This window comes from Vipera ursinii, assembly GCF_947247035.1.
Source record: "Vipera ursinii genome assembly, chromosome: 2".
In the NCBI taxonomy this organism is placed as follows: domain Eukaryota; kingdom Metazoa; phylum Chordata; class Lepidosauria; order Squamata; family Viperidae; genus Vipera; species Vipera ursinii.
The window spans coordinates 46,723,133-46,746,919 of record NC_139513.1 but is presented as its reverse complement, the minus strand read 5'-3'; the positions used below and the strand labels follow the sequence as shown (position 1 = coordinate 46,746,919).

The following is a 23,787-nucleotide window of genomic DNA, read 5'->3' as shown; positions in this document are numbered from 1 at the left end:
ATTGCAAAGCTGTTGATTTAAAAAAGGAAAGGAAAGAAAGTAAGCCAGTGCACAAATACCTCGGTTATTTTAGATAGCATATATTGCTCCATTAAAAAGTGTCTCAGAAGATACATGGAAGTGTCCATTGATTCCCCCACTAGACTGGCAGTTCTAAGAGACCACAAAGTTCATATAGAAAAAGCAATAGCAATTGAACTTCGACTTATATAGTGCTTCACAGTGCTTTACAGCCCTGACTGCAGCAGAGTCAGCCTATTGCCCCCAACAATCTGGGTCCTCATTTTACCAACCTCGGAAGGACGGAAGGCTGAGTCAACCCTGAGCTGGTGAGAATTGAACTGCCAAACATCTGGCAATCAGCATGCAGCAGGATTAGCCTGCAATATTGCATTCTAACCACTTTGCCACCACAGCTCTTATATGGCCGTTTGGCATTTCTAAGGGTCAGAAGATGGTAATGTTACACAATTTAAAGCTTTTGCTGGCTTCCAGCTGCCCTGGCTGATGCCCTCTTTCTTCAGGGTCCTGAATCTCTGTTTACATTATCTGGTTTGCCATTCAGGTAGGAATAAAGAGCCAGCACACTCTTAGAGAACTGTCACTTTCATAAGTCCTCTCTCACTGGAGTGCAAAGTAGTTTCATTAAAAGCGGAGGGGGGGAGAGGACATGGGGAGATACAGGTACTCCTCAATTTACAACTGTAATGGAGCTTGAACATCAGGGTTATGAGTCATGACAGTAATAAAACAAGTCACTCACATGACCAATCTGTTTTTATGACCATTTTGCAGTTTGTTAAGTGAGCTCCACAGTCATTAAGCAACCCAATGGATCGCTATGGGCCAGTTTTGGTGAAAAGTCTAAGTAAATGCTAATATTTGGCAAAACAATTGTAAAACATGGCCTATGGGATGCTGCAAAAGGCCATAATTGGGGACTGGTTGCCTAGTGGTCAATATGCAGTCATGTGTCTGTGAGAAGAGCAGCCGTCAGTACTTTAGAACTAGGTTATAAGTACCTACAGGGAGGTCCATTGTAACTTTGAATGATTCCTAAACAGCCAATTGTAAGTCAAAGATTACCTGTAGCCGAGAAACCAATCTATAACTCAGATGTAACTATTATATAGCAGAGGTTTACCACCAGTTGGGATACTGATCTGATTCAAAGCAGGCCCATGATGCTTTGAAAGAAAATCTAGGTTTGTGGTACCCTGGTGAAAAGTCCCATCCAGCTACTATTTTGTAATGCTGCCAGCCCTGCCTGCTGTTGGTCCTACTTCACAGAGTGCAGAGCAGAGGACAGGAACTAAATATCAGTATAATATAAATATATGTTTTGATATTCTTCTCCTTTTTATCTTAACTTGGCCTTATCTGTCATCACTCCTTTTTACCCATAGACTGGAATGAATCATTTCTTTCTCATTAACACTGCTAAAACTTGGGAAGAAAAAAGTAACACAAATATTTTCTCTACCAAACTTGACAGAAAGTCACAACATAGTTCTAAGCACGTTTTCTCTACATAGCTCCAGGCACATAATTTATGTCACTATCATACTAATAAATCATTATCAACATCATTATCAACAGCACAGCCAGTCAAGTCCCTAGCTTTTAAACAGAAGGATTCCAAAATCAGGATTTAGACAAAGCTCCATACTGTATATTTTCAAATAGCAAATAAAATAAACCTTAATATGTGTTTCAAACAGTGAAACTGATGCAGGTTTCTGCATTTGTCACATGCATATATGCATGGACAGCATTAGTTAAATAAATGTGTCTCTGTATTTAGTTTTTGTCATGATTTTATTCTAATGTCCAACTTTTTACTTCCTGCTTTCTTTGAAGGAAGTAAATTTTAATTATAGGTAGATGAATTAAAAGCTTGCTGTTCTTTTGATGCAAAATATAGCTGCACATTTCCTTTATTTCTAGTTTTGGTAGTTTATAAACTGTAGGATATTGTAATGAAAACCCAAGTACACAAAATATTTCCATTGCATGATAACTGTTCTCAAACAACCTATCTTCCTCCCACTAAAATCATGTAACATATTTCAGCAAACACCTTTTTCACTTAAAATATAAACATGGGTCTTCAAAAATGCAGAGGAAAGACAATACAAATGCTTAAGGACACTTTTTCTATGAGTAAGCGGTAGCATTCGTGCTTCCCACCATATTTTAAGGACAGGATATTTAAAAAAAAAAATCTAAATGTTGCTTTCTCTCCCCCCCACCCAAAGTAAAGAAGAAGAAAAAAGACTACATAAAAATAACGCATTAATTTAATCTCAAGTCTACAATGTTTATCCGTCAACATATGAACTTCAGTCTCTCCTGTGAATCTGAATATAATTTAGGTTTGGACTTTCTTTTGTTTACAGAAATAATATACATACGGTTTACTACCACAGTGTACTAGAGAAAGTAATCTTGCAACATTTCAGATTCAAATCCTTAATGCTACGTGACAACATCCATTTTTTAATGCTCCATCAAATCCATCAAATTTTCAGAAGTCTCTTGAATGCCACATTTCACATTTCAAAAATCATGAAGATTGCCCATTCACGTTTTTGAGCAAACACAAGCTGCTCGTGCTTCCTCCTAACTGCTATATGATTGCTTGGAAATTTAGTTCAAGAATATAGACTGACTATTTTGTTCATCTCCAATCCACAAAGCTGTTGTTCCTATTTGTCTTGCTTCAGGCAGAATTAAGCTAAACACTTCATGTGGCTCTCTTAGTACTCTTATGGTCGACTGCACAGACCATCATATGTTTAGACTGGATTTGGCATTTTTAGCTACCTTCTGGGACCTTCCCAATGACTGATGCAGGCAGATGTTGTTTGGTGGTGTTAAAGGGATTGGATAGGGGCCTCGAGTTAAGACGCGCTAAGAGGCCCCTGATCAGATTTTTAGCCGGTTATTTTAAGAGGTTAGGGAGGGGGAGGGAGGGGTGGGTGGGGAGGGAACCTGTAACCGGCACTCAGTCTGGACCTGTTAGAGGTCCTGACGGGACGGGGTTGGGGGAGGTGGCTGCTGGCGCTGGGAATGTGGGGGTGGGGCATCGAATCCCCACGTCGATAGGGTATGGCAGCAGGTGTTTGCGTGGAGGGTCATATCAACATCTGGGATCGCGCCCCCGCTATCTTCGAGCGGTGGCGCGCTCCGACCCTCTGGTTAGCACCCTCTTACCCGGGGATGAGGGTGATCAGGCCCCTGAGCTCAGGCTGGTCTATTTTAACGCTATATCCGTAGTTAATAAAGCTCCCCTCATCCGTGATCGGATCAAGGAGGAATGTGCGGATCTAGCGTGCATCACGGAAACTTGGCTGGGCTCGGAGGGAGGGGTGCCTCTCACCGAGTTATGCCCACTGGGTTTCCAGGTGCTGCACCAGCCACGGGCTCAGGGCAGGGGTGGTGGGGTGGCAGTGGTTATTCGGGAGACTTTGTGTCCCCGGGAGGCCACCATTGTCCAGATGGCCGGGAGTGAATCCCTCCTCTTGAGGTGTGGTCCTCGGGTTCAGTTGGGCTTGTTGCTTACATACCTGGCGCCCAGCTGTGTGGCATCAGCCCTGCCCGAGCTGCTCGACACCCTCTCAGGGTTGGCGGTGGAGTTCCCCAGGCTTATAGTCCTGGGTGACTTCAACCTGCCATCACTGGGAGGGTCATCAGAGTTAGATTGGGAGTTCATGGCTTCCATGACAGCCATGGGCCTGACCCAGGTTATTGAGGGCCCGACTCATGAGGGGGGTCACACTCTCGACCTGGTGTTCCTGTCTGGACAGTGGTTGGATGATCTGGGAGGGGGTTCTCCATCCATCACCCCTCTGTCATGGTCAGATCATCACCTCCTGAGGCTGGTTTTCTGTCATGCCATCCCCCGCCGCTGGGCGGCGGAGCCGACCAGGTGGTTCCGCCCCAGGTGCCTAATGGACCCAGATCGGTTCCAGAGGGCGCTTGGGCCTATACCTATCACCCTTACCCACAGCCCAGTCGATGCCCTGGTGGAGGCCTGGGAAACGGCAGCCACCAGGGCACTCGACTGCGTTGTACCCATGCGACCTCTGACCCGACGCAGATCCCGTTGGGCCCCATGGTTCTCTGTGGAGCTCCGGGAGATGAAGCGGCGGAGACGAGGTCTAGAGAGCGGTTGGAGATCCAGCCGATCCGAATCCAACCGATTGCAGTTAAGAACCTTTATAAGGTCTTATCTTGCGGTGATAAGGATGGCGAAGTCTAACTACTTTGCCGCCCTTATCGCGTCCGCAGATAATCGCCCGGCCGCCCTGTTTAGGGTGACTCGCTCCCTCCTTAATCAGGAGGTGAGAGAGGATCCCTTGCAGGGACGAGCCGAGGAGTTTAGTCATCATCTGGCGGACAAAATCGCTCGGATCCGGACCGGCTTGGACTCTGACTGGGCAGAGTCTAATGTGGAGGAATCAGGCGGTCTTGAGCACGTTATCTGGAATGAGTTCGACCCTGTTTCCCCTGATGATATGGACAGGATCATGGGGAGACTGAGCACCACCACCTGTTTGTTGGATCCGTGCCCCTCCTGGCTAGCTTATGCGGCTCGGGAAGGAACACGAGGCTGGTTCCATGCAGTAATAACTGCTTCCTTGAAGGAGGGTGTCTTTCCTGCCGCCTTGAAGGAGGCGGTGGTGAGACCCCTTCTCAAGAAGCCTGCTTTGGACCCGGCTGTTTTAAACAACTACCGTCCAGTCTCCAACCTTCGCTTTCTGGCGAAGGTTGTTGAGAGCGTGGTGGCGCATCAGCTCCCTCTGTTCCTGGAGGAAACTGATTATCTGGACCCGTACCAATCGGGCTTCAGGCCCGGACACAGCACGGAGACGGCATTGGTCGCGCTGGTGAATGATCTCTGGAGGGCTAGGGACAGGGGTTGCTCCTCTGTCCTGGTCCTATTAGATCTCTCAGCAGCGTTCCATACCATCGACCATGGTATCCTACTGCGGCATCTCAGGGGGCTGGGAGTGGGAGGCACCGTTCTACGGTGGTTCTCCTCCTACCTCCAGGGCCGCTCGCAGTCGGTGTTGACAGGAGGGCAGAGATCCGCCCCGAGGTCTCTCATTTGTGGAGTTCCTCAGGGGTCGGTTCTCTCGCCTCTCCTGTTCAACATCTATATGAAGCCGCTGGGCGAGATCATTCGTGGTTTTGGGGTGGGGTATCATCAGTACGCTGATGATACCCAACTTTTTCTTTCTACCCCGAACCAACCCAGTGATGCCCTCTCCATGATGTCCCGGTGCCTGGAGGCGGTTCAGGTCTGGATGGGGAGAAACAGGCTTCGTCTCAATCCCGCCAAGACTGAGTGGCTGTGCATATCGGCATCTCGGGTTAACCAAGTTATTCCATCCTTAATGATGGGGGGTGAGGTGTTACCCCCCGTCGATAGGGCTCGCAACTTGGGCGTCCTCCTGGATTCACGGCTCAATTTCGAAGACCATATAGGAGCCGTGACCAGGGGGGCTTTTGCTCAGGTTTGCCTGGTGCGCCAGTTGCGTCCCTATCTGGACCGAGACGCCCTACGCACAGTTACTCACGTGCTTGTGACCTCCCGTTTAGACTACTGTAACGCTCTCTACATGGGGCTGCCCTTGAAGACCACTCGGAGGCTTCAACTGGTGCAGAATGCGGCCGCGCGAGTTGTAATGGGGGTTTCCTGATACTCCCATGTAACACCTCTACTCCGTGAGCTGCATTGGCTTCCGGTTGCCCTCCGGGTGAAATTCAAGGTGCTGGTTATCACCTATAAAGCCCTACATGGCCTGGGTTCGGGATATCTGAGGGAACACCTGCTGCCGGCATCAAACGCCCTTCGTCCAGTGCGTTCCCACAGGGAGGGTCTGCTCAGGGTCCCGCCGGTAAGAGATTGCCGGCGGGTGACACCCAGGGATAGGGCCTTCTCGGTGGGAGCGCCTGCCCTCTGAAACCAGCTGCCGGTGGAGCTGAGAACTGCCCCCGACCTCCGATCATTCCGCCGGGGCCTGAAGACCTGGCTCTTCGAGCTCTCAGGCCCAGACTGAGGAGAAATTTTTAATTTGGGGTTCTTTTTAATTGAGTACAGGGTCAATTTAATATTTTTAATTTGGTTCTTAATTTTTGTATTTTGGGTTTTTAATTCCCTGTAAACCACCCTGAGTCCTCAGGGAATAGGACGGTATATAAATATAACTAAATAAATAAATAAAATAAATAAATACTGCAGGATGTAAGCTGCCTTTTGCAACTGACTGCTGGTGATTTTGTCAATGATGATAGTGTTTAAGTGATGCTTCAGATGTCTTGGGAGTGTACTCAGGGTGCTTCTTACTATAGGTTTTCAGGTATCCGCTTCTTGATGACTTCATTTATAATAACAGATCATTATTTCTTTGTTTTCTATCTATGTATATTTGGGACAGATAAATAATATCTCTTCTAATAGTGCTGTAACTGCTGGCCCTGGTTACTCAGCTAACAGTTCAGAGTCCCCTAAGCTAATTTCACCAGATGTCTGAGAATTCTAACACCTAGCATGGTCATTGTTGACTTAGGTGATGACCAACACTATAGAAGTTTCTGTAAATTATGTCTCACCACATTGTAAGTCAGAGACACTCTCTTTGACTAATGTGACCGCCATGATTGAACCTCTGGCATAACTCTCATCTTTGTCAGAGCACGCAAGCAACATAATCATATCACAGTGTTGCCCATTATTGTATTAATTATAATTATAAACCATTTAACATTCAATCAGTTACAATAACGACTTCTTTGTTTTTGTTTGCTGCAGTATTGCTGCTTTTGCCTGAGTTCAGTGGACAAAAATAGGCTCCATAATAAATGTTCACAATGAGTGCTTTTGTTTCCTAAACCTGATAAAAAAATCTTCTTCTCCTGAGATTGGACTTCAGGGTATGGAATTATCTCTGCACTTTACAGAGTGCAGCCCAAGCCTACTAAATGTGCTTCCAGTGAATTCCTTTGAGTGAATCTGAATTGAGTTTGTTTAGTCTAGTGAAAGGAAGGACAAGGTGTGAAAGACAGCAGTGTTCCAATATTTAGATGGCTGCTGCAAAGAAGATGGGTCAATCTATTCTCCAAAGCATTAGAAGACAGAACAAGAAGCTATGGATAGAAACCAATCAAGGAGAGAACCAACCTAGAAATATGAAGAAATTTCACGACAGCAATAGCAAAAGCACTTAGACTTATATATCACTTCATAGTACTTTACAGCCCTCTCTAAGTGGTTTACAGAGAAAACATATTGCCCCCAACAATCTGGGCCCTCATTTTACTGACCTCGGAAGAATGGAAGGCTGAGTCAACTCTGAGCCAATGAGAATCAAACTGCTGAAGTGCTGGCAGCCAGCAGTCAGCAGAAGTAGCCTGCAGTACTGTATTTTAACCACTGTGCCACTGCGGCTCTTAGAACAATTAACTAGTGGAAAAGCTTGCCCTCAGAAGTTGTGGGTACTCCATCAATGCAGTCTTTTAAGAAGAGACTGGACAGCTACTTGTCTGGAACAGTATAGGGTCTCCTGCTTGTACAGGAGGTTGGATTAGAAGACCTCCAAGGTCCCTTCCAGCTCTGTTATTCTCTTCTCTTTTGTTCTTATCTGGGCTACCCCATTTCAGCCTCAATAGCTAAACTTTGGACTGGGAGTAAAGAAAGGAGAGATGAAGCAGAGGAACACTGAAGAGGTCTCCTAAAAAAGCAAGGCAAGCAAAGATTCTAAGAGAAACAGATGAGATTCTGGAAAAATGACACCGAAGAACTCTCTAATAAGAGAAACCATGTGAGGAAATTGGTATATACCAAAAGCTGAACCATCCAAATTATGAAAAGTAATGGTGTATTCATCACTTGCTCCATTTTGGACTGGCACTTGTCTCATGTCCAAAAGGGATTTTTCAGCCATGGACATAGTGAATTGGTACAATATCCTTGCTGTGACTGAACAACACAGGCTGGGCTCATATAAGACATTTACTAGTTCTGGTAAATTGGGCATTGATGCTACATGAGCTGCTTACATAAATCCTCTCAGGGTAGAATCCCTTTTTAAGACAAGCTGCAGATGAAAACTTTGATCTGATGGGCAAGTGTAGAAGAATTATTAGGGTTAAACAGCTAATGAGCTAATTCAAGCAGATTATAAATAAGTATATATAGCTGCGTTTTAAGCAGAAGGGGAATCAGTTCTCTGAGTTTAAGCTTCAAACTCAAATTTACCAGCTGTCATTATCTTGTTATATTCAACCTCAGGAGCTAGTTAATCATCTGGTTGAAAGCAAAATCTTTGGACAAAGGATGCTTTAAATTTGAACTAGGTCACTTAAGTTAGATTATAAATATTTAGTTTCATGTTTGGTAACTTGCTATAGTATGTGGCTTTAATTAAAAATGTTTTGAAAATCAAATATTGTAAAATTACAGTCTGGTCCTAGGGGACTTACATTAAGCAGACAATGCATATAAACTAAGGTCACTGAGTTAGTTAATTCAATGAACTACTGGTTAGATATTATATGAATATAGGACTTCACTTGAAGCAGGAAATGAGAGCAAAGGAGAAACCCCCTGCAACGATTATCCACAGTGCTCAACAGCCAAACACTGAGATCTAAAGCTACCTCTAAGCCCAGAATTGTTCAAACAAGCAGGCATATACATAGAATGAAGGCTACTGCTAAGCTTGTAAGCCGCCCTGAGTCTTCGGAGAAGGGCGGGATATAAATGGAATTAAAATAAAAAAATAAAATAAATAAATAGAGACTTTTTTTTGCAAAATTAGCCTACCTGATCCAATTGTTCACCCAGGCCTTCAGCGAGAGAGTGAGTTGCTTCATCATGCTTGTCATCTTTTATCTTTATTTTATGTTTTATTGATTTTATTGTAATTTATTGTGAGTCATTTAGAGTCAGATGGCATACTGTTTAATAAATTATGATTCATCTACAGTCAGCTAGATGATTAGACTGGATTTCTATCCATCTATTGAATCCTTCCCAAGGACTGGAATAAGGAGATGTTGTTGTTTGATGGTATTTAAGGTGTTGTCACAGAATATAAACTGTTCCATAAGCTGCCTTTTGCCATTGACTGATGGTGATTTTGTCAGTGCTGATGGTATTCAAGTAGTGTTCCAAATGTTTTGGGATTGCACCCAAGGTCCCTATATCTATTTGTACTGTATCTACTTTCTTTTGCTATAGTCATTGTCCTTCTACTATATTTGCAGGTCCTTATATTTTGTAATTTTTCTCCAGTTCTTTCTCTTCTCTTCTGCTGTCTCTAGGTATTGCCACATCCACCACTTAGACATTATTGTCTTTTTTTATCAACAATTGCTAAGCCTGGGGTGTTGTGTGGTTACTTTTGGTTTCTGTACTACATACATGCAGTATATGTCCTTTCTTTCTCTATCTTCCTATTTTCTTTTACACAATCAAGGATAAACTTTGTTCTAACCCGTTTTGTTTTGCTTTATTGATTCTCCAGGTCATTGATTCTCCGGGCACCAACTAACAGATCCAAATTGATGTAAGGTGACCCATCTTTCATTCTGCATTTGTCCTTAACTCTGCTTGTGAAGCTTTTCCCTACCTTTTTCTGTTAAGTAGAACATCCTTTTTATGAAATGCATCAAACAGCATCACTAATGGAATTGCACAGTATCCCTGGTTCTTAGCCCATTCAGTCTGTGTTTTGAAGAAGAAACCACACATTTTCACATATAATATTCATCAACCTGTCTAAAACTGGATATTTTTTCAAGTCTCATCATCTTCTTTAGCATAGTTAGTGATACAAATATTCCAAAAATACAGAAATTTTAATAGATAATTTTTCAGTGGTCTATTTCCAAGAAGCAATATTCCAGAGAGACAAGTATATTTTATTTTCTTATTTTTCATTATCTCTTTTTTATTTTAAAAATGAATGAATACAGCAAAGAGAGCATTTCTGGTATGTAACTCTGGTGGAATTCATTTAAACTCAGTTATATGTCGCCTCATTGGAAACTTTCCGCATGCAATTTTCATGCAACATGTTTTTTTTTGCTGAGTAAAATAAAATTCAACATTAATTTATCCTGCTTTTACAAAGAGAAAAAAATCAAGTAGAACTAGAAAAACTTTTGTGTTGAAACGACCACCACCCGGCACAGATCAACTCCGTAGCCAAGACCCTCATCTCCAGAACCAAATGCCTAGCCGACAAAGACCACCTGAAAACTGAATTACACACTCTCACAAATGTATCAATTTCCAATGGATTCCAAAGAAACACAATTACCAACCTAATCCAAAGGGAGAGACCCCCCAAGAACCAAGACACAGAACAGGACAACGGCATCGCCATCCTCCCCTACATTAAAGGCACCACAGATAAAATCAGCAACATTCTCCACAAACACAATATCAAGACAGCCTTCGGCACCGACCCAAAAATAGCCAACATCTTAAGAAACCCCAAAGAAAAAGATCCAGCTTGAAAACCAAGGAGTCTATGAAATACCATGCAAAATCTGCCCAGCCACATACATTGGACAAACTAATAGGAGAATAAATGCACGCATCACAGAACACAAGAACGCAGTTAGAAAAGAAGAAAAAACTTCCTCCCTTTTCCAGCACCTTAAAGCAACAGGACATGAAATTGACTTTGAAGGAACAAAATTAATCTCCAAAACTGAACACTACAATAAGAGAATAATTATAGAAGCCATAGAAATAGAGAAACACCCCCACAACATGAATAAACGTGACGATACCTCCCGCCTACCAGACATCTGGAAACTAGTAAACAAATGAGTCCCAACCATGAAAACTGATACTTGACCCACAACAACACAGGGCACCACCACCAATCATCCTCACCAGACTCAAACCCAAACCCACCCCATAGACGAAATGCAACCACCATCCAGAAGCCAAACTACGATGGCATCTCCAGCTGCTGAACCCCCCCTACCCCCACACAAAGCAAAGTGACACATGCCATGAACACAAGGCCAGACCGCAAACTCGAAGCCAAACCAAAGCCCAGGATGTTACACCACAGCCTTCTGCTCAGGATATTACATCACAGAACTCAGGAGGTTAAAATGCTAAAGCTCGGGATGTCACAACACAGCCAACCACCCAGGATGTTGCAACACAGAACAAAAGCTCAGGATGTCATCACACAGCCCATTATCCAGGTTGTTACAAGACTAATGGGCACACAGCCAACACCTCAGCCACACAGGATGTTACAAAACAGCCGACTAATCCACAAACAATAACCCCATCAACCAATCAACATGGAACAACACAGCCAACCAACCCACTTACAGCAACAAAGCCAGCACCCCCCACCCCCGAATATTTATAGAGACGGCAGCTCTGATCACACTTTGCTCGCACAAGCATGAAGCCAAAGATATCAGCCTGAAAATGATGAGTGGGACCTTGTCGAAATGTTGCCAAGACACACACACACACACACACAAACATATATATATATATATATATATATATATATATATATATATATATATATATATATATATATATATATATATATATATATATATATATATTTGTTGTTGTTGTTGTTAGTTGCGAAGTCGTGTCCGACCCATCGCGACCCTATGGACAATGTTCCTCCAGGCCTTCCTGTCCTCTACCATCTTCTGGAGTCCATTTAAGCTCACACCTACTGCTTCAGTGACTCCATCCAGCCACCTCATTCTCTGTCGTCCCCTTCTTCTATTGCCCTCAATCTTTCCCAGCATTAGGCTCTTCTCCAGTGAATCCTTCCTTCTCATTAGGTGGCCAAAGTATTTGAGTTTTAGCTTCAGGATCTGGCCTTCTAAAGAGCAGTCAGGGTTGATCTCCTCTAGGACTGACCGGTTTGATCGCCTTGCAGTCCAAGGGACTCGCAGGAGTCTTCTCCAGCACCATAGTTCAAAGGCTTCAATTCTTTGGCGCTCAGTCTTTCTTATGGTCCAGCTTTCACTGCCATACATTGCAACTGGGAAGACCATCGCCTTGACTATACGCACTTTTGTTGACAGGGTGATGTCTCTGCTTTTTAGTGTGCTGTCTAGATTTGACACGGCTTTCCTCCCAAGGAGCAAGCGTCTTTTAATTTCTTGGCTACAGTCCCCATCTGCAGTGATCTTGGAGCCCAGGAAAATAAAATCTGTCACTACCTCCATTTCTTCCCCATCTATTTGCCAGGAATTGAGAGGGCCGGATGCCATGATCTTGGTTTTCTTAATGTTTAGTTTCAACCCAAGTTTTGCACTCTCCTTCTTCACTCGCAACAAGAGGCTCTTTAGTTCCTCTTCACTTTCTGCTATTAGAGTGGTATCATCTGCATATCTTAGGTTGTTGATGTTTCTTCCGGCAATCTTAATTCCAACTTTTGATTCATCTAACCCTGCCTTTCTCATGATGTGCTCTGCATATAAGTTAAATAGGCAAGGCGACAGTATACAGCCTTGCCGGACTCCTTTCCCAATTTTGAACCAGTCATTGGTTCCGTGTCCAGTTCTCACTGTTGCTTCTTGGCCCGCATATAGGTTTCTCAAGAGACAAATAAGATGGTCTGGTATGCCCATCTCTTTAAGGACTTGCCACAGTTTGTTATGATCCACACAATCAAAGGCTTTAGCATAGTCAATGAAGCAGAAGTAGATGTTTTTCTGGAACTCTCTAGCTTTCTCCATGATCCAGCGTATGTTAGCAATTTGATCTCTTGTTCCTCTGCCTCTTCGAAATCCTGCCTGTACTTCTGGTAGTTCTCGATCCACATACTGCTGGAGTCTAGCTTGTAGAATTTTAAGCATAACTTTACTAGCATGAGAAATGAGTGCAATGGTGCGATAGTTTGAACATTCTTTGGCACTGCCTTTCTTTGGAATTGGAATGTAAACTGATCTTTTCCAATCCTGTGGCCACTGTTGAGTTTTCCAAATTTGCTGGCAAATTGAGTGTAGCACTTTTACTGCATCGTCTTTTAAGATTTTGAATAGCTCAGCTGGAATACTGTCACCTCCACTAGCTTTGTTGTTGCTCAGCTTTTCTAAGGCCCACTTCACTTCACATTCTAGGATGTCTGGCTCGAGGTCAGTGACCACCTCATTGTGATTATCAGGGACGTTAAGCTCATTCTTGTATAGTTCTTCTGTGTAATTTTTCCACCTCTTCTTAATCTCTTCTGCCTCTGTTAGGTCCCTGCTATTTTGGTCCTTTATCATGCCCATTTTTGCATGAAACGTTCCCTTCATCTCTCCAATTTTCTTGAAAAGATCTCTGGTCCTCCCTATTCTATTGTTTTCTTCTATTTCTTTGCATTGTTCATTTAAGAAGACATTCTTATCTCTTCTAGCTATTCTTTGGTATTCTGCATTTAATTGGGCATATCTTTCTTTTTCTCCCTTGCCTTTCGCTTCCCTCCTTTCCTGAGCTATTTGCAAAGCTTCCTCAGACAGCCATTTTGCTTTCTTGCATTTCTTTTTCTTTGGGAATATTTATATATATATATATATATATATATATATATATATATATATATATATATATATATATATATATATATATATATATATATATATATATATATATAATTACATTTATATACCGCCCTTTCCCGGAGGACTCAGGGCGGTTTACAGGGTAACTAAAAACCAAAAATACAAAAGTTAAAAAACAAGTTTAAAAAAGATTAAATTTATCCCTGTATAAATAAAACCCCAATTAAAATAAATTAATCCTCAGCCTGGGCCAGAGAGCTCGAAGAGCCAGGTCTTCAGGCCCGGGCGGAATGAACGGAGGTCGGGGGCAGTTCTCAGCTCCACTGGCAGCTGGTTCCAAAGGGCAGGCACCCCCACTGAGAAGGCCCTATCCCTGGGTGTTACCCGCCGGCACCCTGAGAAGACCCTCCCTGTGGGAGCGCACTGGATGAAGGGAACTTGATGCCGGCATATATATATATTAAATGCTTGTTAACTAAAAATTTTTTTACATATATATATATATATATATATATATATATATATATATATATATACATATACATATATATATATATATATATATATATACACATACAGATAGATAGATAGATAGATAGATAGATAGATAGATAGATAGATAGATAGATAGATAGATTACAAAGGTCATATTTATATTCAACTGACATTAATCTTTGTTAAAAGTGAACTTATTGGAGTTTCTTCCTCAAATGAAAATATCTAAAGTACTTTGATGGGAAAAAAATATATAGCCCCCCTCCAAAAAATGTTTCAGAGATAAGGCTATAGGACCATGATATCTGCAATTGTTCAAGCAATGCCCCAGAAATGGAGAACATTGGTCTCCATGGGTGATGCTCTAAACTATAGTTCTATATATAGATCATACTAGGCAGGAATGCAAAAAAATATCTAGGATAGCCTCATACAGTAGTGACTCTTGAAAACAATCTCATTTGTTTATTTATTTATTTATTTGATTTGTATACCGCCCTTCTCCCTAAGGACTCAGGGCAGTTAACAGTGACATAAATAACAGAATGCACAAATACAGATATTGAAAACAAATTAAACCCTAATTTAGCCCAAATGCAGAAGATAGTTACCTTAAAATAATAATTACAACAGAACCCGTCAGACCAGACCGGATTGCTCAAACAGATATGTTTTTAGGTCGCGTCAGAAGGAGCGAAGGTCGGGAGCCATCCGGAGCTCAACCGGTAAATGGTTCCATATGTCAGGCGCACTCACAGAGAACGCCCTCCCTCTGGGAGCCACAAGACGGCATTCTCCGAACGGCGGAACCCTTAGGAGGCCCTCTCTGTGGGAGCGCACTGGACGGAGGGACGTTGACGATGGCAGCAGGTGATTCCTAAGGTACTCCGGACCCATGCCATGTAGGGCTTTGAAAACCATTACCAGCACCTTGAATCTTACTCGGAGGACAACTGGGAGCCAATGCAGCTCACAGAGTAGAGGTGTAACATGGGAGTATTGGGAGACTCCCAACACAACTCTCGCGGCTGCCTTCTGTACCAGTTGGAGCCTCCGAGTGGTCCTCAAGGGCAGCCCCATGTAAAGAGCATTGCAGTGGGTCTAAATGAGAGGTCATGAGTGCATGAGTGACCGTACATAGGGCATCTCGGTCTAGATAGGGCCGTAATTGGCGCACCAGGCGAACCTGGGCAAAGGCTCCCCTAGTCACAGCTGTTATGTGGTCTTCCAAGGAAAGCTGTGAATCTAGGAGGACTCCCAAGTTGCAAGCCCTATCTGTGGGGGGTAATAACTCACCCCCTATAGAAAGAGATGGAATGTTCTGAATATCCCGAGATGCCGGTACATACAGCCACTCAGTCTTGTCAGGGTTGAGTTGAAGCCTGTTCTTCCCCATCCAGACCCAAACTGCTTCCTGTTATTGACATGCTCCTCAGGATAGGAGTAAGGAACATGTTTAACTTCTGCTAGTCTATGGTATTTACTAGTTTTGAGAACTCACTTTCTAGGATGGTTTTTTTTTTTTAATCCCATTTATATCCTGCCCTTCTCCGAAGACTCAGGGCGGCTTACAATCTAAGCACAAATCAAATGTGCAAAACACATCCCACAAGGCATGCATGGCCTGCAAATGGAAGGGAGAAGGGGTACCAAATGAATATTGTAAGTTGGGAGGGCTTATATTTTTCAATTTATACAGCATTCTAGGACTATAATTTAGGCAGGGGTGAACAGATGATTCTTCTGAAAATATAGCAGGTTTTGTTCCATATCTTCTCAAACACTGAAATTAATGGGACTACATGAAATTGGATAAGTTTGCTTCTCTCTCCTCTCCTCTGCTCTCCTCTCCTTGTCTTTATTTCAACTTATCTCTCTTTTACTTCTTCTATTATCCTGCAATTTGGTCTTCTCAACCCCAAGAAAAGCTAAAACAAACTCCAGCACTCTCATAGATTGTGGTAGCCTAACCTCCCCTCCTTTTCTCTATTGTTTTCTCAAAGTGAAAAGAGATATGGAAAACATCTTGAGTTTATGGCATGGCATTATCTTACAGTAGGCATTTTCTACTAGGATGTGGAAGTTGTCATCCTACAGTCCCAAATAGAACAACATGCCACTTATTTTTCAGAAATACAGAGGAAAGGAGAAGCCACCCAGCCCTTCCCAATTCAAGGAAGTACTTCTCTTACAGAATTAATGTCACACTTGTAATCTGATATTTGGAGGATCAGATTGGCTAGCAGAGAGATTCCATCCTTAATAACAATAGTACATAGATATATAGAACTTCATAGTGCTTTACAGCACTTATGAATGGTTTACAATACCAGCATATTGCCCCCAACAATCTGGGTCCTCATTTTACTGACCTCAGATGGATAGAAGGCTGAGTCAACTCTTAGCAATGGGCAGAGCTAGCCTGCAATACTGCATTCTAACCACTACACTACCACGACTCTTAAGATATAATAGGAATAGTCCAAGCAGACTGGGAGGAACTATAATTTGTTTCTTCAAGTAGAAGAAATGCAGTAAGAGCCTTCATTTTTTTCAAGCCAGGCACCTATTCTATTTTTATTAACCCTTAGATCACATTCAGACTTATGTACAGGAGTCTGCACAGGTTATTTTTCCAGATAATTAAAACACAAAATACTATTACATGATGCAGAAGTGTGTGGTTTTAACTCCAGTTGATTCAACACAAGAGAATTATAAGCATCTTCTTAAAGTGTCCATTGAAATCAAAGGGACTTCTTGAAGCAGAAACTCAGAGAACTAGTGTTTTTCAAGAGGATTTCAAAGAATTCTTAAATTCAAAGCTTTGCTGGCAGAAATACAGTTTTAACTTTTTTAGGATGAACTAGTGATTCTAGTTAATGGGCAACATGTAAAAAGTAATGTTCATGCCACAGATGATAATCCTTTTCCAAAAGCTAGATGGCACTGAACCGTGGTATGGAAGCCCAATGTTTTAGTCATAGAACAAATACGTCCCATATTGATTGCAGGTGGTGACCAGATTTTTTAATATTCTCATATATGAATTTCTAAATCCCAAAAACTGGTATAGCACAAAGAGGTCCAGGTTTAAACTTTTCTTATCAACAATACTTGTTGGAGGTATATATCACCTATTGTATTCTAAGCAGCATAGTTCAGATAATGTTCTTACAATGAAGAGTTACTACAAGTAATGGATTGTGATATATTATTCATATCTGAAAATGCTGGATTTAATGCACTGTTAACGATATCAATTTATTACATTGGAACAAGAAAGGAAAAGAATATCACATCAAAGAGATTCTCAGTACAACTGCATTATATGAAAGAACCATCCTCAAGAGCTTCAGAACTAATAAAAAATTTGCAAAGTACTCAGAAATGTTAATTGCTTTTTAGTACATCTTACAGAACATTGGTACAATAGACTATCCAATTGTAAGGAACAATAATTAGTCTTTTTAAAAGGTTATTGCCGAGATCTTGCCAGCTCCCCAAAAATTATATTTAAAATGCTTCCATGATTACCATGTATATATTACCTTCCCTGAAACATTTCAACATTAAAGATCAGTCTCTGCAAGTTTGCAGTTCCATACAAACGTACCTCGGAGAAAGCATCACTCAGAACAGTGGTACTTACTTCTAATGAATTATGCTATAAAGGTTTTAAAAAGCAATAAGCTATCTGATTACAAGTAAAGAGGATTTGATGAACATAATCTCTATCATTGCCTGGACTATAAACAAATGAGACAGGTTACCAACTGTTCAGATTTTTGACAAATCTTATTGATTGAAGCCTTACTATGCAAGTGCAAATCTGAAGGTTATTCTTCAACTTAATTTCACTATTCTACTGAACAATATCAACACAGAAATTCAAGCCTTAATTTGTGGTTTCAACTACATATCCATTGACCAAATATAAAATATTCTTTACTTTAACTATTAGGGACCTAGAGTAACATGTTTATATTGTTTAGAATTGTATTTCACTATGAATTTTGTAGTTCTAAAGCTTTACAATTCCAATATGATTATATATAGGGGTAAGGAAAACATTTGTTCAATTTGTACGTTAATGCAAATGCAGTTAATATTGAGTTTGACTTACAAAAACACACAATTCAAGCATCTCTCTAAGGTAATAGGAGAAAGACATACAGACTTGGGAAATTCTGTTAATGAAGTTTTTTTTAAAAAAAATATTCAGCATCTGTTTCTTGAAATGGTTTCTTGCAGGAATGACAACAATGATGATATTAGCAAAAATAATGTTCCAAAGAATCATTGCTATAATCATTTATACAACAAAATAAGTACTTTCCATGTTGAATCATAGTCCGCATCCTGCATTGTGGCTGAAATTTTTACTCAGCAACTACAACTTCCTTATCCTGTTATCAAACTCAATTTCATTGAGGGCTGCATCAGCATTGCGGTTGCCCTCAGGGGGCTGGGTGGGTATGGCCAGGGTGGGTGTGTCCTACTGGGTGGGTGTGGCTAGAGTGCATATGGCCTACTGGGTGGACGTGGCCAGCTCTACATCAGTTGCATCAAGGGTGCCTATGGGGGCCTGGGCAGGAGTGGGACAGATCTGAGGGTCTCTGGCAGAAGGAGGGTCTCTGGGCCAGGGCTAAGGCAGTGGGGGCCGTTCCCTCACTGTTTCCAGAATGGTTTCGCGGCCTACATGAAACCACTTCATGGGCCGCATCCGGCCCCCGGGCCTTGTGTTTGACATGTCTGAATTAGTCACTTACTACTATTCCAGACATACGTCTGCTGATCTGCCACTAAATTAATCAGGTGCTGCTGCTTTCATTTCCCAAATCTGTATCCTGAAGCAGGGATCCCCAACCCCCAGTCCATGGACCGGCACTGGGCCCCGCAGCATGCCAGAAACCAGGCCGCTCAAACAAGGAAAGCCCCATCCACGGGATGCAGGCAGTGCATGAAACCACAACCCCTCCAGTCTGCAAAAAAACCTCTCTCCAAGGAACCGGTCCCTGGTGCTCAAAAGGTTGGGGACGTTTGATCTGAAGGCCTTCTGCGGCCTAGAGTGATACTGCACATACGTTTCAGCTACCAAGGATTTTTTTTTTAAAAAAAGAAAGCAACCTTGCTCCATGTTCCTGTCAGTGGACAAAATAAGTAAAGTGTGAGAAAACTAGAATAACAGATTGATGGAAACTAGGAGGAAGGGAAATAAAAAAGGAAGGTGCCAGTTTGTGGCACCCCACAAGGACAATGGCACTTCAATGCAGAGGACTGGACCAAATATTGGTGTTAATAAGGAACACTACCAGATGTGGCTAAAGCAAAATAGGGGAAAAGTAGCCTTGTTTCATTGTAAATATTCATTTCGCTTCAATTTTGACCAAACAGAAAACTTTTGTATCAATATGCAAAAAGGTTTCAAAGGTACAGCTTTCAGTTGTCACGTATGACAACTGCATAAACTTGATTTTATAAAGGGAACACAACAACTAGAATAATAGCATTCTTTGAAATAATGTAAAGTGTGTTGTCTCAAAGGTGCTTTTTCCCCAAAAGGCTAGACTATGTTGGGTTGTTGTGGGGTGGGGGTGGGCTTCAGGAAGAAGATATTTCACTTCTCATCCAAGAAGCTTTATCAAGTGTGTTGCATTTAGTAGCCTTTCCCCCTGACTTGTATAGATTTTGACTGAAAATATTCAAGACTAAACTTCAGGGATCTAATCTGTACATTTTTCACACTGTCACAATCCTGAACATAGATGGATATGATCTCTGTACATAAATACGTTGAAAGGTACTAATAACATGATACTAAGAAATGCCATTATTAAATACAGCTCATTCTATACTCACAAACTGACTGAACTCATGGGGAATCTGTCTGAAGAGAACATGTCTAATGTAAGCAAGATAGAATGAAGTGGACCACTTCATTTTGAAATAAATCATCAGTTGCTTGTTCATGTTCCATTGTTTAAGTGCAACATTCATTAATTGTCTAAAATAAAAGCTGCAGCAGAAAAAAAAGGCTTAACTTATCCATAAAGGTAGACTTAAGAGTAGCAGAATGGAAACTTTACTGCTATCATAAGATCCATAGGCAAAGAAGAAAAATGAAGAAATGTTATAAAAGTTATGTATTGGAAGTGCTACATGGATTGTGAAGTTTATGGGAGAAACAAAACCTACTTAAGGAATGAAACATGAGATTGATGCTAAGTTACATTGAAATCCTTTCTTGTATGTGTGGAAATGCAATTTCTGGTTGGAGAGCAGCTAATCATAGATCACAGTTCATAAATGCAAAACTTAAACTTTTGCTTCAACTTCTATTAAGTTGAATCTCATCATCATAAGAAGAAGCCTCTTGTGGGCTACATCTAGTGTAAAATCCAGTTAAAGTTTTCTTCTTGATTTTAATCTAAATATTCTTCTGGCTTTATGGTAGTGGCTGAGTCCCATCAAAATAAGCCACTTTAGATGGCGCATCTGGGTCACAGGTCTGACTTTCTCCATTGTCTTTTCATTCAGTTTTCAGAGCATGATTTGTATGATTACCATAATAAAAAAAACTGTCTCTTGTAATGTGTCTCAGAAAAGCATGGTGTTGCTTTTCTGTTTACTGTACACAGCAGTAGTGAAATGAAACGCAATATTGCTTCTTGAATCTGTCAACAAGTATTCATATATTCCAATAATCAGATTTGGAAATCCTCTACCATCTCTTGAAATTCTTATTAGATTTGTATGTATTATCTAGCAAAAAGGATTGATTGGTTGCTCTTTTAAGTAAAAAACATTCCTTTTATTCTAGGACCTGAGGAGGCAAATTGGCCTTTAGCAGGTTTCCTAAAAATCTCTTCCAGAAAAGCAGTATACACAAGTTGGGTTGATTGGAGCTGAAGTCCAAAATAACTGGAGGCATTAGATTGCTTGCTCTTTGTAGAATAAAGAGATTATATTGGAACATGATGTCCTCTTTGATTGAAGCAGTCAAATTTTGATCTCCCATTTACTGATAGTCAAATGTGCATCCTTTTCTAAATGCGAACCATCATAGTCACTAGCATCTTCTTAATCAACATCATCATGAAAAGTTGGCTTAGGATAAAATAAGTGTTGCTTTCAGGAGCTTTAATTCATAAATTGATTTTGTTTCCTTTCAACAATAATTTGAATTACTTCAATACTGTTTTATCCTGATTGCTCATCCGGGTCTCAGAAACTATAGTTTCACGTTGCTCTTCTTGCTTTACACTTACATGGAGGGTTAAAACTCCATGTTAGTAGACCCATATTCACTTTGTTCATTATAATTTAAGACCTCTTTTTATGTATCCATGCATGATGAACCAAGATTATATGGTCAGCAATGTGCTATTGTGGAATAAAGATTCCATGCTCAAGGAATGGGCAAGATCAACAAGTAAAGAAAAAAGTTTATTCAGCAATGATAATTGGATCTGTCCTATCAGAGCAAATACCAGTATCAGAATAATCTATCTACCTAATTTAAAGCCACCCATTTCATGAGATGTAACTCTGTGCAGTGTACAATAAAACCAAAACAATAAATAGAAGGTGGCACATATGCCTTCTTATTTAGTGATAAGCTTTACCAAACATAGATTTTATTTCTGGGGAAATTTATACAATAAAATCTCAGTTGAATGGACCATCCAAGGAATAGGAAATCTATTATTCTAAATCATTCAGTTATCCAGAGACTACATCACCACAGCTATTTATGACATATGTGTCATGAGATTATTAATATAAATGTCATCATTGGTAACATTTGCATAATGATGTAAATCTCCATGCGCATTTGGTCCATTGTAGGCCAAATCCATTGTACTGAGTCCAGTAAACTAAGACTTCACTAAATAGTAAATTTTCCAAATAAATGAGTACTTTTAGATTTCTATACCTACATTCAGGAATCAATACAGAGAAATCACTTTTAAAAATAATTGAAATATAAAACAATCTACACAAACACAAGAATATGCATGTAATCATGAAAGTTCCATTATTCCTAAGGAGATATAGTATCTCCTCAGAATACGATGGGTAAACAATATGATAATTTGTAATTAAGTTCCTCCTTAACTGTGGATCAGAAAAAAATAAGTATACTACATGGGCAAGAATAAAACAGCTCATTATACAGTAAGAAGGAGAGGTTGTATACCAATTATGCTTTTGTTTATTCTATCCAATACAGTACAGGGTTATTCTTTTATTTTATTGCCAATAATTTTTTATTTTATTGTTAATAAATTATTTTACCCTTTCTATTCTGCTGTGGAGAATATATCAACTGAATTTCAAAACTGAGGCTGTTGTAATTTGCAATAGATTTGTAGTCACATCACTTGCTATCTTTCTCCCCTATGGCTTACCAATATGCACAAGTATACAAAGGCATATTAATTCAGATGCATAATTGCATCATATTTTTAACTTTGATTTAATCAACATAGGTATTTAGAATTATACTGCCAAATCACAGTACGAAATAGAATGCAAATAGAATGGAAACAGGACATGGCCTTGTGATAATTTCCTAAAATTGGTAAATAAAAAAGGAAAGAAGAATGTTAATCAAAATTCAGGGTATAGCAGTGAATTTTTATTTTTTTTTGTTTTTAGCATTTCTGAATCTGCAGACATGAAAACCATTTCCCTTTATCCATGTGCCCTCACCATTTCTTTTATTCTTATACATGAAGCAGAGGAAGTCAGAATAAAATTTGTTCTTGAGAAAATAGCCACTTCCAAGGGAATCTATAATTGGCCAATTGCAACCAAATTGCACGCTAGACATTGGAAAGAAAATAGAGACTGAATGACAGAATTTATGCACCTCTTTTCTAAGATTGTATTTTCTAAAATTCAGCATTGGTGACACAACAATGTTATATAGTTAGTCCTGGAGAAATTACTTCACTACATTTGGCAAAATGTCATTACTTGGATTTTCCATGTCAGTCTACATATATAACAGCAGGTGAGATAGTTGAATATGAAAAATACTACATGGTTAGAGTGTGCCTATAAGTGCATGCAGGAACAGAGTACTTGCAAATAATTTGTTTAATGCATATATAGTAAGCATCTATATGAACTCCAACCGTAATTGAAATGAACAGATTTAGGCTAATCCAGTGTTTCTTGTTTCAAACACTAAGAAAATGTTGGCACATAAGAGTTGTAACCAGGACTTCCGGTTTTGTGCAGTAGTGACCGGTTGTGGGCTTGCAGATTCTCCGCACCCCTGTGGCTAATTTCGCCCAGGCTGGGTCTAAGTCACCCTGGAGAGGTGATGAAGAAAGAAGGGTGCTCCAGCAATTCTTGAACGGCAGCAGCCATTCCGTTCGACTTGGGGAAAGCCTTCTAACCCAACAGGAGAAAGGCTGGCTATACTGCATTGACCAGCCCAAGCTACTTGCAACCCAAGTCCAAAAGCACTAACCAGCACAACTCTGAACAGCGTGCTTGAAACTGGGTGAGGAATTTAATCTTCTCTTTTCTATTCTACATTTAATTTCCTGGAAAAGATCCCCAAGAAGCAAAATACCTTGGAAAGGGAATGAGCGGGATTTCCAACCCACCCTCACACTAACGGAAGTGGCAAATTAATCTTTTTATGGAGGATCAAAATATGTGAAATTGAAAAACAAATAGTTGCTGACACCTAGTGATGGATGAAGACTA

At 40.8% G+C, this 23,787-nt stretch overlaps 1 protein-coding gene across 2 annotated transcripts in view; it reads right to left on the bottom strand.

Annotated features, from left to right (window-relative positions):
• GRM7 (glutamate metabotropic receptor 7) overlaps positions 1–23,787 on the bottom strand; it is a gene marked incomplete at both ends in the record, with an annotated part of 531,980 nt that overhangs the window by 325,269 nt on the left and 182,924 nt on the right. The window lies entirely within an intron of this gene.